Source organism: Rhipicephalus microplus, chromosome 4, assembly GCF_043290135.1.
Source record: "Rhipicephalus microplus isolate Deutch F79 chromosome 4, USDA_Rmic, whole genome shotgun sequence".
In the NCBI taxonomy this organism is placed as follows: Eukaryota; Metazoa; Arthropoda; class Arachnida; order Ixodida; family Ixodidae; genus Rhipicephalus; species Rhipicephalus microplus.
This window is the reverse complement of record NC_134703.1, coordinates 253,217-265,862: the sequence shown is the minus strand read 5'-3', so window position 1 is coordinate 265,862 and position 12,646 is coordinate 253,217. Positions and strand designations below refer to the sequence as shown.

The 12,646-nt window shown below is 43.7% G+C and overlaps 1 long non-coding RNA gene across 1 annotated transcript; it reads right to left on the bottom strand.

The window, feature by feature from the left end:
* Window positions 1–113: 113 nt before the first annotated feature.
* LOC142813837 (uncharacterized) lies at window positions 114–10,904 on the bottom strand. Its single transcript, XR_012894696.1, has 3 exons — window positions 10,657–10,904; window positions 936–1,016; window positions 114–209 (listed from the first exon to the last, which is right to left on the bottom strand). It is a non-coding gene; the product is annotated as an uncharacterized LOC142813837 (long non-coding RNA).
* Window positions 10,905–12,646: the final 1,742 nt, after the last annotated feature.

The following is a 12,646-nucleotide window of genomic DNA, read 5'->3' as shown; positions in this document are numbered from 1 at the left end:
TTTACATGAATCGACATGCAATGTGCTATAAATGAGACGCAATGTGCGACTGCTATGTACGTACACTTCCACGCGATGCGTTTGCGTAAGTACCGCTTAAAGAACCACGAACGCACCTGCGGCACAACAGTTGTTTCTGTTTGAGGCACGTAGGAGTTTTGCTGTGGCTTCACAATTTCTGCAACGGTATCCTTGTGAGGGTATGTGACCTAGAATGAAAGATATAAAAAAGCTGAGAGGATAAATGTCTGGTGCGAAAGCTGTATTAGCAGGCGTTGGGCGGGAAATGAATTATCGCCGCAATCTGCGTCAACATTTTGCCAGCCAAAATATAAAACCGCTTTGTTCAACCTATTCTCCCTCTTTCTCTGAATGTGTTCCACGTGAAGGTCAGTCGTGCGTGCAGAATGTAAGACGCACAAATCCTTATTCTAAAGATCAGTGAAATGTAGCAAAGCATCACTTTTTGAAAAGACCAAGTTATTGTCACTGCGTGCACTTATAATTGTAAGCTCAAGACTTAATGTCAGCTTGTGATGTAAGGCCCTTTCACTTCTACTACAAAGCATTTCTTTTTTACGTACGACATGGGGAATATCTTCCTGTGGTGCAGCAGTATATCTATACGGCGTGCATGGGTTACTTTTCTCACTCAAGCATCCATCCCTGTCTTTTTAATTTTTCAATGAAGACTGCGGCTTCTACAATGACAAAGTTGCATCGTTGACATTGACAACCCTATCATTTATTGTTACCAAACTAGCATCTTTTCATTGCGTCGCATATATATCGCTTAGTTCTTCTACTATTGAAGATCGAGTGCAATGCTACGCATAAGTGCCACTCAAGTAAGACAAACGCGTTTCCGTCAGCTCGTAGCACAAAGCAAAAAAGAAAAGAAAGAGAGAAAAAAAGAATCAGATTCATTCACTTACGACAACATCCAGCGGAAGCGTTGCATGGCTGCTGCCGCCACAACCCATGCCAGCTTCCTGGCAAATCTCGCTTCGTTAAGCCTGCAGGAGTTTCAGATGAACACTAATGTTTTACCCAGGAGGTCTTCACAATTTGTCTAGTTGCTGTAACTTAGTTAAAAAGAGCATAAATAAATGAGCAGCGGGAAATAGAATGAGGATGGGCGATAAATAGGCACGTCAAAAGGGCACCACTGATGCGCCCATTCGTGTAATATTTCCTACTGCTGCTACTGCTACTGCTTGGTTATTTTATATCAAAAGCGAACGTTCAGGCCCTTTCTGTTCAACAAGTTCAGCAAAGCTTTAAAGTTTTCAAGCCGCAAACATGCACGAATTATTTTCTCACTAAACGTGGGAATTCCAGACTTCTGATGCAACTCATGGAACTTACTTTTGCGTTCAAGGAACACTAAAGAGCAAGACGCTTTGCCGCGTATTAGAAAGTACAACATCGCAATTGCGAAAACACCGCTCTTACCGACACGACGCTTGGTAAGCGAAAAAACGTGCGAAAAAAAAAAAACTGCAGGTGGAGACGCCACTTTGAGATTCCCGCATCAGACACTGTGACGTCATAAATTTGGAAGGCGTCAACTTTGTTCTTTGTACCTTCATAACCGATACGATCGAAATACATTGTCGCCGGTGGGTGCCATAGGCTTATCATATTGCCACATTCCTTCCTCAAGTTTGTTATCGCCCCGTTACACTATGTTTAGCGAAAACCGCGCCTACAGTGTTCGGGAAGCTTCGATGTTTTGTTAAGATTACGCCCACTTCGCGAACATTAGAGATTATTTCGGAACCTGCGTAGCTGCTAGCGATAACGCTAGAATATTCGACGGCACGTGCATAAATGCCGACGCCCTTCACCGCTAATCAGTTGATCGCCGGCCGACGCTCCGTTCGCCAATATCAGTGCCCGTGTGTTGCTGTAATCTGACCTTCAGTTTCCTGGCCACAAGTTCAGCCGAACAAACAGTTTCATCTTAACATCGAGTCTGCTGTCTTAATCCAATTCATGACCCCGTGACAATATAAAGTTTCAGAAAATTTCATCGAGGCAATGTCACAAAAATACGAAACATGCGTTGTGGAATTTTCTGTTTACGTCACGCGCGGAGATTAGGCACGAGAATTGAAAATGAAACTTGAACCTTGATTTTATCAGCTAATAGTGATCTTATGACTGTGAAACTTATGCCATTAGAGTTCTCAGAGTGCAGTTTATCAACCTCAAATAACTCACTGTTGCTCTATAGTGTCCATTTCATGACGATGAAATTATACCAGGAGAATGCTACTGACGCAGTTGTCTGTGAGTATAATATACAAATATGCTGCATTTGACTGATGCGTCTGAACATTGGTTACCTCGTGCTGGAATGGTTAAATTTTATAATTAGGATCAGGAAATTCGTTCTAGCTGCTCTAAAAGCTCACTGTCAAGGCTCTATCGCGGGTTCAAATCCCGGCTGCGGCGGCTGCATTTCCGATGGAGGTGGAAATGTTGTAGGCCCGTGTGCTCAGATTTGGGTGCACGTTAAAGAACCCCAGGTGGTGGAAATTTCCGGAGCCCACCACTACGGCGTCTCTCATCATCGTGTGCTGGTTTTGGGACGTTAAACCCCACAAATCAATCAATCAATCACTGTCAAGGCTCCAGACTGGAGGCGCCTTAACAAATCAAAAGCAATTTATTTATTTATTTATTTAAATTGCAAACACGGATACACAAGGACACACAGCAAAGAGGGAGAGCGTAAGCTGACAACTGCCATCTGAAGGGGCACAACGCCTATACTTATCCTTTCGGGAGGAGAGATGCAATGTATTTATTCATTCAAACGCAACGTTGCAGTGAAGTACGGTGTACAAAAATTATTTTCCTCGATTGGATTTTGTATTGACACCTTACGACTCTAATGTTAAGATAACCGCAGATCCGGTTGACCTTCTTCAGAAGAAAGCAACACAGTCTTTGTTTTGATTTCTCGTGTTGTGTGCCAACTCTCGCGTCAACTTCGAGGAGCCTTGACGCAAATTCGAAGTTTGTTCTATCAAGTTGGTTCGATTGATTGATTTGTGGGGTTTAACGTCCCAAAACCACCATATGATTATGAGAGACGCCGTAGTGGAGGACTCCGGAAATTTCGACCACCTGGGGTTCTTAACGTGCGCACAAATCTGAGCACACGGGCCTACATCATTTCCGCCTCCAACGGAAATGCAGCCGCCGCAGCTGGGATTTGAACCCGCGACCTGCGGGTCAGCAGCCGAGTACCTTAGCCACTAGACCACCGCGGCGGGGCTGTCAAGTTGGTTCGCGGAGGCTTGGCTCGTCCGTCTGGACATTGATTTCTTCTTATGTGACCTTGCGTGCAGCTTCGTGTTGCAGCCTAAGATCAGTCAGAAGAACAAAATAGTAGAGAGGGCCTGTCTTAAAAATGGTCGATCCTGCGTTCGAACGGGCACGCCATGCGGTTACAACACCCCGCCGACCTGTTTTCTGCGCTTCTTGGGTTTGCACGTCAGTGCCTATTTGTGCCAAAAGTGCCCAATGATCGCTTTGGCCTTCGAAAAAAGATCTCGGTAAAAAAAAAAAAAAACAGGGGGCGGGGCAATTCTTAGAAATGGCGCGTGGAACACACCTGTTATATTTAACCACTACGAAACCCAAAGATTTGTTCATTCGAATTATTTCGGTAGAAATTTCTGTTGCTGTTTTGATGTTTACGAGCAGGCTGCGTCAGACGGGCAGATACGCGAGAATTATGCAAGTCAGGTACGCGAGAAATACAAAACGAACTAGCTAATGTATCCACTAGCTGGCACGTTTATATTGTTGCATTATTCTTTCTTTTAATAAAATGACTTCAGTGTTGATATTTCTGGTTCGCAGCACTGGGTTCGCACATTAAAACAGCCCCATAGTAAAGAGTTCTTAATTTAGTCTGATGAAGCAACCGATGCTATAGATCAACAGCTTCTACAATCGTGCAAATGGTAAGTTCCCATTCACTAAAAAAAAATGTATAGCTGACGGGCACTAACAGCTGAAATCACAACGATGTCTCACAAAGCTCACTACTTCTAAAAAATACAATGATTTTTTTTTATTCAAAAGCTCGAACTTCCACTACTCTCTAGCCCAACAAAGTTTTTATGGCACAACTCAATATCTTTACTTCAGAAAGCTTGTCGTGTGCGTTTTATACCTAAGACTTTCATTGTTTTTTGTTTTTACGCTTCGAGCTTGGTCTGAGCAAAGGCGACTAATTATGTAGCAAAAGCGTTCAGTGTCATTATCTACGAAGTGAATATTCTATGACCAAAGTAGCTCATAAATTGAGTTCGCTTGATGGCTATAATTTCATCTGTGCAATAGAATACTTTCGTAGCAATTAACGCTGCCACTCTTATGTCGCGGAAAAACAAACTGTGCAGAATGAAGTTTCCCGGGACCAACCGAAGACAAAAATAGCAGTTGTATTTTTGTGAAGCAATGCAATCCCCACTTTAGAGCACTGACCAAAAAGTGTATAGCATCACAGTTAGACTGTGGTCTCAAAGAGGAGCAGTGAACAACTTTCGTGCGCTGCCGTCAATGCAGTGCACAGAGACGAACGATACAAACGTGATACAGAGCGACATCTCGTATTGCCGATTGTCAGAACCTCTTTGTAACACAGACTTCACAAATCGTCTCAGTAAATGAATACGAATGCATCGCTGTAGTTATTAAGGACAACAAACCTTTGCCATAGTCTCTATGGTGTGTAAAGTGTTACCATGTGACGTGAAAGGCACTGTTATGTACATGTGTCCTGTTTTTCTATTTCTAGTCGGCCTCAGTGCAGGGCGCCAAGCGACCTCTTTATGCTGTTTAACCTCCGCTGCATCTTTCTCTTACCACCCTAAATGAAAGCAATGTTCGCCCCAATTTTATATCGCTTCGTGGTCCTCCCGAAAATTTGCGAGTATGGCCTCGTGGAGAAAATCTCATTTGCTTGCCGCGTCCAGCTTAGAAAGAAAAAAAAATCGGGGCTGAAAATGCAAGCAGAGAAAGAGTGTCGATGTCATAACGATGACCCAGAGCTGGCCAGCAAGGACAAGGGGACAATGAGGAGTTCGCTGTGTCAAGTATGACCGGTGATCGCTTTCTACACGGGAACGCCCTCCCAGCGGGACCCATTTTTGCCCGTGTGCGTGTAGCCATCGACCGGAATACCAAATCTCAGCGAGCTGTGTGGCAGGCGGCCATAGAGTGGAAGCAATGGTGCGGATGTGCTGTACGGCCTGGGCCGAGCCCTTGATTAATGGGCCGAGATCGCCGCTCCACTCCCTGGCCCGCTTCCGAACCGATGGCCCGGAACACAGGTCGCTGGCCCCATCTCTTGTCGCCGCGGCTGCGGCCATCAGAACCATAGCGGGCGGCGAGGCACTTGTAGACACGGAAGGAAGGAGGCGAAGGAAGCAAGGGGGGTGCACTGATAGGGAAAAACTCCTTCAAATACGTACGAGAGAGTGAGGCGACAGCCGTTCTTAGAACAGAGATTGGTCCATGGTCCAGGGATACGTCGACGTGCTTCGTTGCATTTTCAACGCCCGGGCATCACGACGGCTCATCTACGCAGATGAAAGCTAAGCTTTCCCAATTTCATTTTTCAAGTAAGAGAAGGTACAAAGAAAGAGAGTGGAAAACCTAATGAAAAAGCAGTGATGTACGACGCGGGACGAAAAGGGTGTAGAAAAGAGGGTGAAGGGGGCAGCTTTTATGCAAAGTGAGGGGTTCATTACTCGCTCCTGATGAAGCCAGGAATCCTCGTGGAACACGCCCATTTTTAATGCGTTCGTTTGTACAGTGTACGGCGGTGGGAGAGGTGGCCCAAAATGGTATCTGCACGCTCTTATTTTGCTATTTCGTGCAAGTAGGCAGACATGGCGGGTGAGTTGGGGATGACGAGTGAAAGGCCTGGCGTGGCACGTGCGCTTGAGAGAGGTACGAGTGGTCCGTAGAGGGAGTGTGGGAAGAGAGAAGAAGCAGGTCGACGCACGTTTTTCGAAGAAACAAAGTTGAGCTGCGTGATCAGAAGAATGTCTTCCTCACACGCAACACGAGATATAGTGTGCGAAAAAAAAAAGAAAGAAAAGAGAACGAAGTGTTAAATAGATCACCGTCGGGCACAAACTACAGAAGCGCTGCTAAACACAGGAGTGCTGCGGAAGCAGAATGGAATACAATAGAATGGAATAGAATGGAACAGAAAGAATAGAACAAAATAGAATGTAATAAAAAAGGGGCAGAAAAAAGATAGAGAAGCAAACAAGCAAGCAAGCAAGTAAGAAAGAAAGAGAGAAAGAAAGAAGGAAATGAATGAATGAATGAATGAATAAATAAATAAATAAATAAATAAATAAATAAATAAATAAATAAATAAATAAATAAATAGGATTGATGAATCCGTATATAAGCCGAGGGGCCTGTACGTAAGCTAGCCGGAAAGAATATCCTATAGGAAGAGAAAAAAGGGTTGCTTTTGCTTCAAGGTGCTATGTATGCTCTATGATTGTGCCACTCAATTACGAGATTGAGTAGGAAAGGGACGCGCATCGCTGGAAGCGTACATTTAAATACTACCGAGCAACGCCATTGAGAACTGTATCGATTTGATTGATACTTCAAGACGCCCGGTACAAGAGCATAGTAGCAGAAGATGTTTTCAAAGTAGTGCACCATAAATTGCGCGTTCTCCAGTGGGAAAGACTTGCTGAATGGCGCTCTAGACGGCAATTGCAGTAGTTGATTACAGCCGTTGCACGCGTTACTTGACTATAAAGACTTTCGTTTCTCCCAATGTTACCTGTTATTCGATCAATAAATCTACATTTTTCAAGGTTTGCAAGAAGTTCACGTCCTTTTTCGTAAGTACGTGCCTTGTATAAGCATTTTGGTGACGTGAATAACATCTTGACAATCGTTAATGTCAAAGAATTTGAGGTGTTCAAGATGGATCCGGAGTGGTTAATCATACGTCGTGATTTGGGCACGTAGATCCTCGTAATTAAAAGCATCTTCGGCATGTGGCTGGCCTTTCTTTTCATTAGCATTAGCATTCCTATGTTCCTTTTTTGGTGGTATGTTCACCCTTTAAGAATGATCAAGCAGGCGTTTTGCCCATCTAGATGCACTTTTTAGCCTATTCTTTACATGCTTCCCCTACCTACTTTAATATTTTGTATAACCAAATATTGTAGTTACACTAGTTGGCGCTCATTTGCCTTTAACTGTAGTTGAGTCTTAGGTGGTTAAATGTACGAAAGCAGACTTGTTCTTGCTCATTTCTGTCGTTATTCACTATCATTCACTTAGTCCCCACTCATTCTAAGCATTATCCTCATTATACGTCGTATTGAAAGAAACGTTAACCAACAGCCGCTGCTCCGCTGCATAACTAATTCAAGCCGCTGTATATATATATATAGTTTAAAGCTAAACGTGCTGACTATATTGAGCTATAGTCTAACTTTCTTTTATTTAATAAATGAGAGATGGTGAAATAAAAAAAAACACGAACAAATTTCAAGCCTAACGAATCATTAACTCGAGACGCCTGTTTACAGATGAACAATTGTAACATGTTCTGCGTGCCCCATAATCTATTCTAATATGGCGTCTTAGCGCGTACTTAGAATGTTATATACGTCAGGTGCAGTATGCCGTAATGTACGAAGACAAAGTTTAGGGCTCTGCATCATGTCGTACCCACTGTGAGAACATGTACATTTCTTATGAAATGAATTTAAAGCAGGAATAACCGCAGTAGTTCTTTAGCGATGCTGTCTTTTATTTTATAGATGAATAATTCTGAGTGAAGACTGCAAGCAATGAATTTCGTAGCTTGAATACTGTTAACAAGCGCTCACAGCTCAATCTTACACTTGCGCGCCATTATTTTGAAGCTATGGTTTTCTAACGTCCTTTTTATCAAGTATTTTAAAAGATGCGCTTCTATCGGCATGACTATATCGTACCCTAATCTTCCATAATGAAGATTTTTTATCTCACAGATCTCTGCATTCTATCTTTTTTTAAATGATGTTTCAAATTTTCTTCGGTGTATTGTTTTTTTTAGAAATTGGAAGCAGCATGGCTAACGGTAGGCAATTTTTCATTCCCCTGAGACTGGCTAATCTACCGGTGCTCTTGTTTTTTTTCCTCCTCACGATAATTCATTTCTTACTTCTTTTCTTATTTTGACTATTTCGTACATAAAATGTGAACTATAGAGCTATGCACCACAATTTGCTAGTAAATGACACAAACCTGTTTTGCTTTGCTAGAATAACTTGGCTTCGAAAACGCTAACACTGTTCTCAAAGCAGACCCTGCTTGGACGCCCATCTTGTCAGCAGAGCAGCACTCTTGAAAAAAAAAGTAATACTTTCTTAAGTATAAAAGTAAACACCAAAAATATTTTGATGGACGTTCCACATATTGATATCGTATAGTACCCTCACTACTTGCGAGTCATAAGCTGTATCATGCCACCACTTCGTCGGTATGATCGCTATTATGGGCGCACTAACTGCGCCTGTGCACGTGTGGAGTCGTGTGAATAGCCGACCTTCGACGACAAATTAAGGAATCCCTACAGCCTGAGAAGTTTATCCAGCAAAACTAAAACTTGTTGGCCCGGTGTTTACCACCAAGGTAATAACGACAGTTCGTATTAGAACTCCTCGGAATTACTGGTTGCGTCCATCAGAAAAAATCCTAATCGGTGTTTGTCACCCGTGTGTTCTCTTTTTCATTTTTATTGGACCAGAGCTTAGTAGTTGTAGCTTCCCGATTTCCGAGCGTCTTTGTCCTCGGATGACTTCCTTATTTTTAGTTGATTGGTTGTGAGGTCAACCGAACTTCTATGGCACATGCGAGCTAAGAGGACCAAAAAATGGCGGTAAAGCCCAGCAATATAAAGCTTTATACATAGCTATGCAGATTCACTTATATATAGCTATGCATGATTCAATTTACCTGGACAGTTCTTGCTCACTTCCATGCTCAGAGCACCATAAGCTGCTATTCACGACGAGGGAAATAAAAAAAAACATAAAAGTGTGTTTCGAGTTTGCACCACTGCACAATCAGTCGTATTCTTGTAAGCTCTAGACGGCCTGATTAAGAAGTTCTTATTACGTATATGAATAATACGCAATGTGAGCAGCCCATGGACTGTAACTTTTTCCGCGTGAATTCTGAAAGTTACGGCGAAGATGTGCGTCATTCCACGAAACGCATCAACCGTACCGCACTGTTTTTTTTATCTGCTGCATTTTCCCCCGAAAGCTTATGTTGTTAATTTCATTTTTGTGTAGGTATGTAACAGTGTAGCTCTGCAACAATGAAGGTAATCATGGTGTCAATTTCGAACTAGCGATGCATAAGTTCTTCCGATGAGTTTTTTTCTCAATGAGCGTCAATTTGTTTCATTTATTCTGTAACTGCATTCATGGATGACATATTATAGGTCTGCCGATTTCCGAGAATGTCACATTCACCTCCATCACTTTTCCTATAAAACGTCCTTACTTTAAAAGTGAGGTATGGGGAATGACATGGAAAAAACATATGTTTATTATGCACTTTATAGTGGAAGACTCCCCGTTAGCTTTGACAGCAGATGGGGTTATTTAAAGCCAACCAAATTCAAGTAAATCCACGTGCGGCAGCCGTGGCTCGGTATCGAACCGTCGCGCCCGAGCATAACAGCGTGACAGCACAGCGGCTAAGTTTTTACCATGGTGGGCCTTTCAAAACTTTGACACTGTTCCCTTTGTTCTCAAAAGGGTGCCCCAGGTTAGCTGAAATGAACTTAGTTTCTTCGCAACAACGTTAAGTTTTGTGCGAAGTGAATATGATCTTCGACTTGACAGTGGTTCCTTTCTTTTCCTTGTTTAAATTGCACGCCGGACGTGGTGTGTGTATACCCAGTTCCTGGTCCTTTTCCTATGAATAAGTGACCAGAGTATTCTCATTCGAAATGGGCGATCATTCTCCCAGACCTCAATTGACGCTTGTCTCCTTGTCACTTCTGGTTCACAATTTCAGACGAAGTCAACTCGATTCCAGGAAAAGCTCGTTCAAGTATACACATCCTGTCGATGCTTAGCTTGACCTTTGAGCAAAGAAAGAGGAGCAGTGAACTGCCACTCATGACTTGACGGTAGTCAGGCGGAGTTTCTCACTCGCTTGTCACGCATTATACGGCATTACTTAATTTTCGCTCGCCCCGCCGCGGTGGTTTAGTGGCTAAGGTACTCGGCTGCTGACCCACAGGTCGCGGGATCAAATCCCGGCTGCGGCGGCTGCATTTCCGATGGAGGCGGAAATGCTGTAGGCTCGTGTACTTAGATTTGGGTGCACGTTAACGAAACCCAGGTGGTCGAAATTTCCGGATACCTCCTCTACGAAGTCTCTCATAATCATATGGTGGTTTTGGGACGTTAAACCCCCCAAATCAATCAATCAATTAGTTTGCACTCGTACGTGTGTCTTCTTTAAACGCTACTATCAAAGGCACAGTCCCATTTCGAATGCGTGTCTCGCGACCCGCGCACCTGGTTGCGACACTAACGCCGCCAGCAGCGCAACCGCCGCTGGCTGACCACTGCTCACCTTTCGCTCAGAGCGCTATACGGGCACGGCCGGTGGAGTGTCCGGTGCAGGGGAGGGGCGATTCCGGCCACCGGTCGGTCGCGTGGTGGTTCCGCGCGTCGGCGACATCGAATCGTGAAGCGTCCGCGTCTGCGGACAGTCCCCGCCCGTCGCTTTTGTGTTCCGCACGGTCGATATCGTCCGGGCAACAGAGAATGTCAGTGAAATAAAAAAGTAAAATTAGATACGACGAACGCAGTGACTGCTACAGTGCGTGTTGAGTTGTGCTCGGCACGTTCACGATATGGGCCGCGGCCTGGGCTGGAAGTGAGGGAGGGAGAGGAGGGTTTGCAAGACAGGAGAGGAGAGTCGTGACCCGACAGCCTCTCATACAAGGGCCACTTTATCTGGGTTATTTCTTTTCAGTTTATTTTTTACTCGTTTTCGTGGTCGTGACAGAAATAGGAGCGGCGATTCATCTTTCTTTCTTTTTTTTTTTTTGACTCACGCAGTTTTCTGTGCTTTTAACGTTACGCAACAGATGCGGCAGAAACAAGCATGGGCAGTATAAGAAAAAAAAACGCAAGAAAATGCGCAGTTTTGTAATTGACCACGAAGAACGAAAGGTTAACACAACGAAAACTTGGTACAACTCTTGATAACGTTTACTATTTTTCGATCGCGAAAGTTGCTTGAACGTCTAAGAACCATACTCGTAAAAAAAGTTAGTGTTACTTACCAACTTTTGAGCTAGTAACGTGCTGTCACAAGTAGTAACTGTCTAAGTAGTAACTGCAGGTAACCGACCACAGACATTTACTATTTCATAGTAGTAAATATATGTGATCTACTACCTGCAACTACTACTTAGGTAGGGAATCTTGTGACGGCACTTTAATACCTCAAAGAAAAACTATTAGGTAGCACTACCATTTTTAAAGTGTGCAGGTCACGGGAGTTCACTAAAAAAAATGGAGCGCTTACCACTCTACCATGAGAGAAGTTCACTGAGACGAGAGAAGTCATTGCTTATAAGGGGAGGTAGAGAATACAATGGCCGTAAATGAAGGAATTTGCATTTTCGATGCTACCGTACACTTTTCTTTATCAGAAACCTCATCAGCTTAGACTCTACTGCACGATGAAGAGAGATGAAATGAATATTAAGGCGTGCACAATAGCCCACTTTGCTGTTACGAGACAATGAACACAATGCTTGAATGCTTCACGCAAGCGCGGTCACACACACACACACACACACACACACACACACACACACACACACACACACACACACACACACACACACACACACACACACACACACACACACACACACACACACACACACACACACACACACACACACGAACGCACGCACGCACACGAACACACACGTACGTACATACATACATACATACATACATACATACATACATACATACATACATACATACATACATACATACATACATACATACATACATACATACATACATACATACATACATACATACTTGCCCCGCCGTGGTGGTCTAGTGGCTAAAGTACTCGGCTGCTGACCCGCAGGTCGCGGGTTCAAATCCCGGCTGCGGCGGCTGCACTTCCGACTAGGCCCGTGTGCTCAGATTTGGGTGCACGTTAAAGAACCCCAGGTGGTCAAAATCTCCGGAGCCCTCCACTACGGCGTCTCTCATAATCATATGGTGGTTTTGGGACGTTAAACCACACATATCAATACATACATACATACATACATACATACATACATAGATTAACTGAAACAGCTACATAAACATGTAAATAATCTAAACGGGCATTGAACCGGATGTCGAAACAACGGAAATGTGCCCTTGTATCGAGTTGTATCACGTTTGAACGAAGCCCACTTTCTAGCGAATGGTTTGGACAACGGAAGCGTTTGTAGAGATAGCGATGGTTAAAATAAATAAAACATGGCCGATCTTTCCGCCATAAGAATCAGCATAACACGAAAGTGAACCGGGTCTTC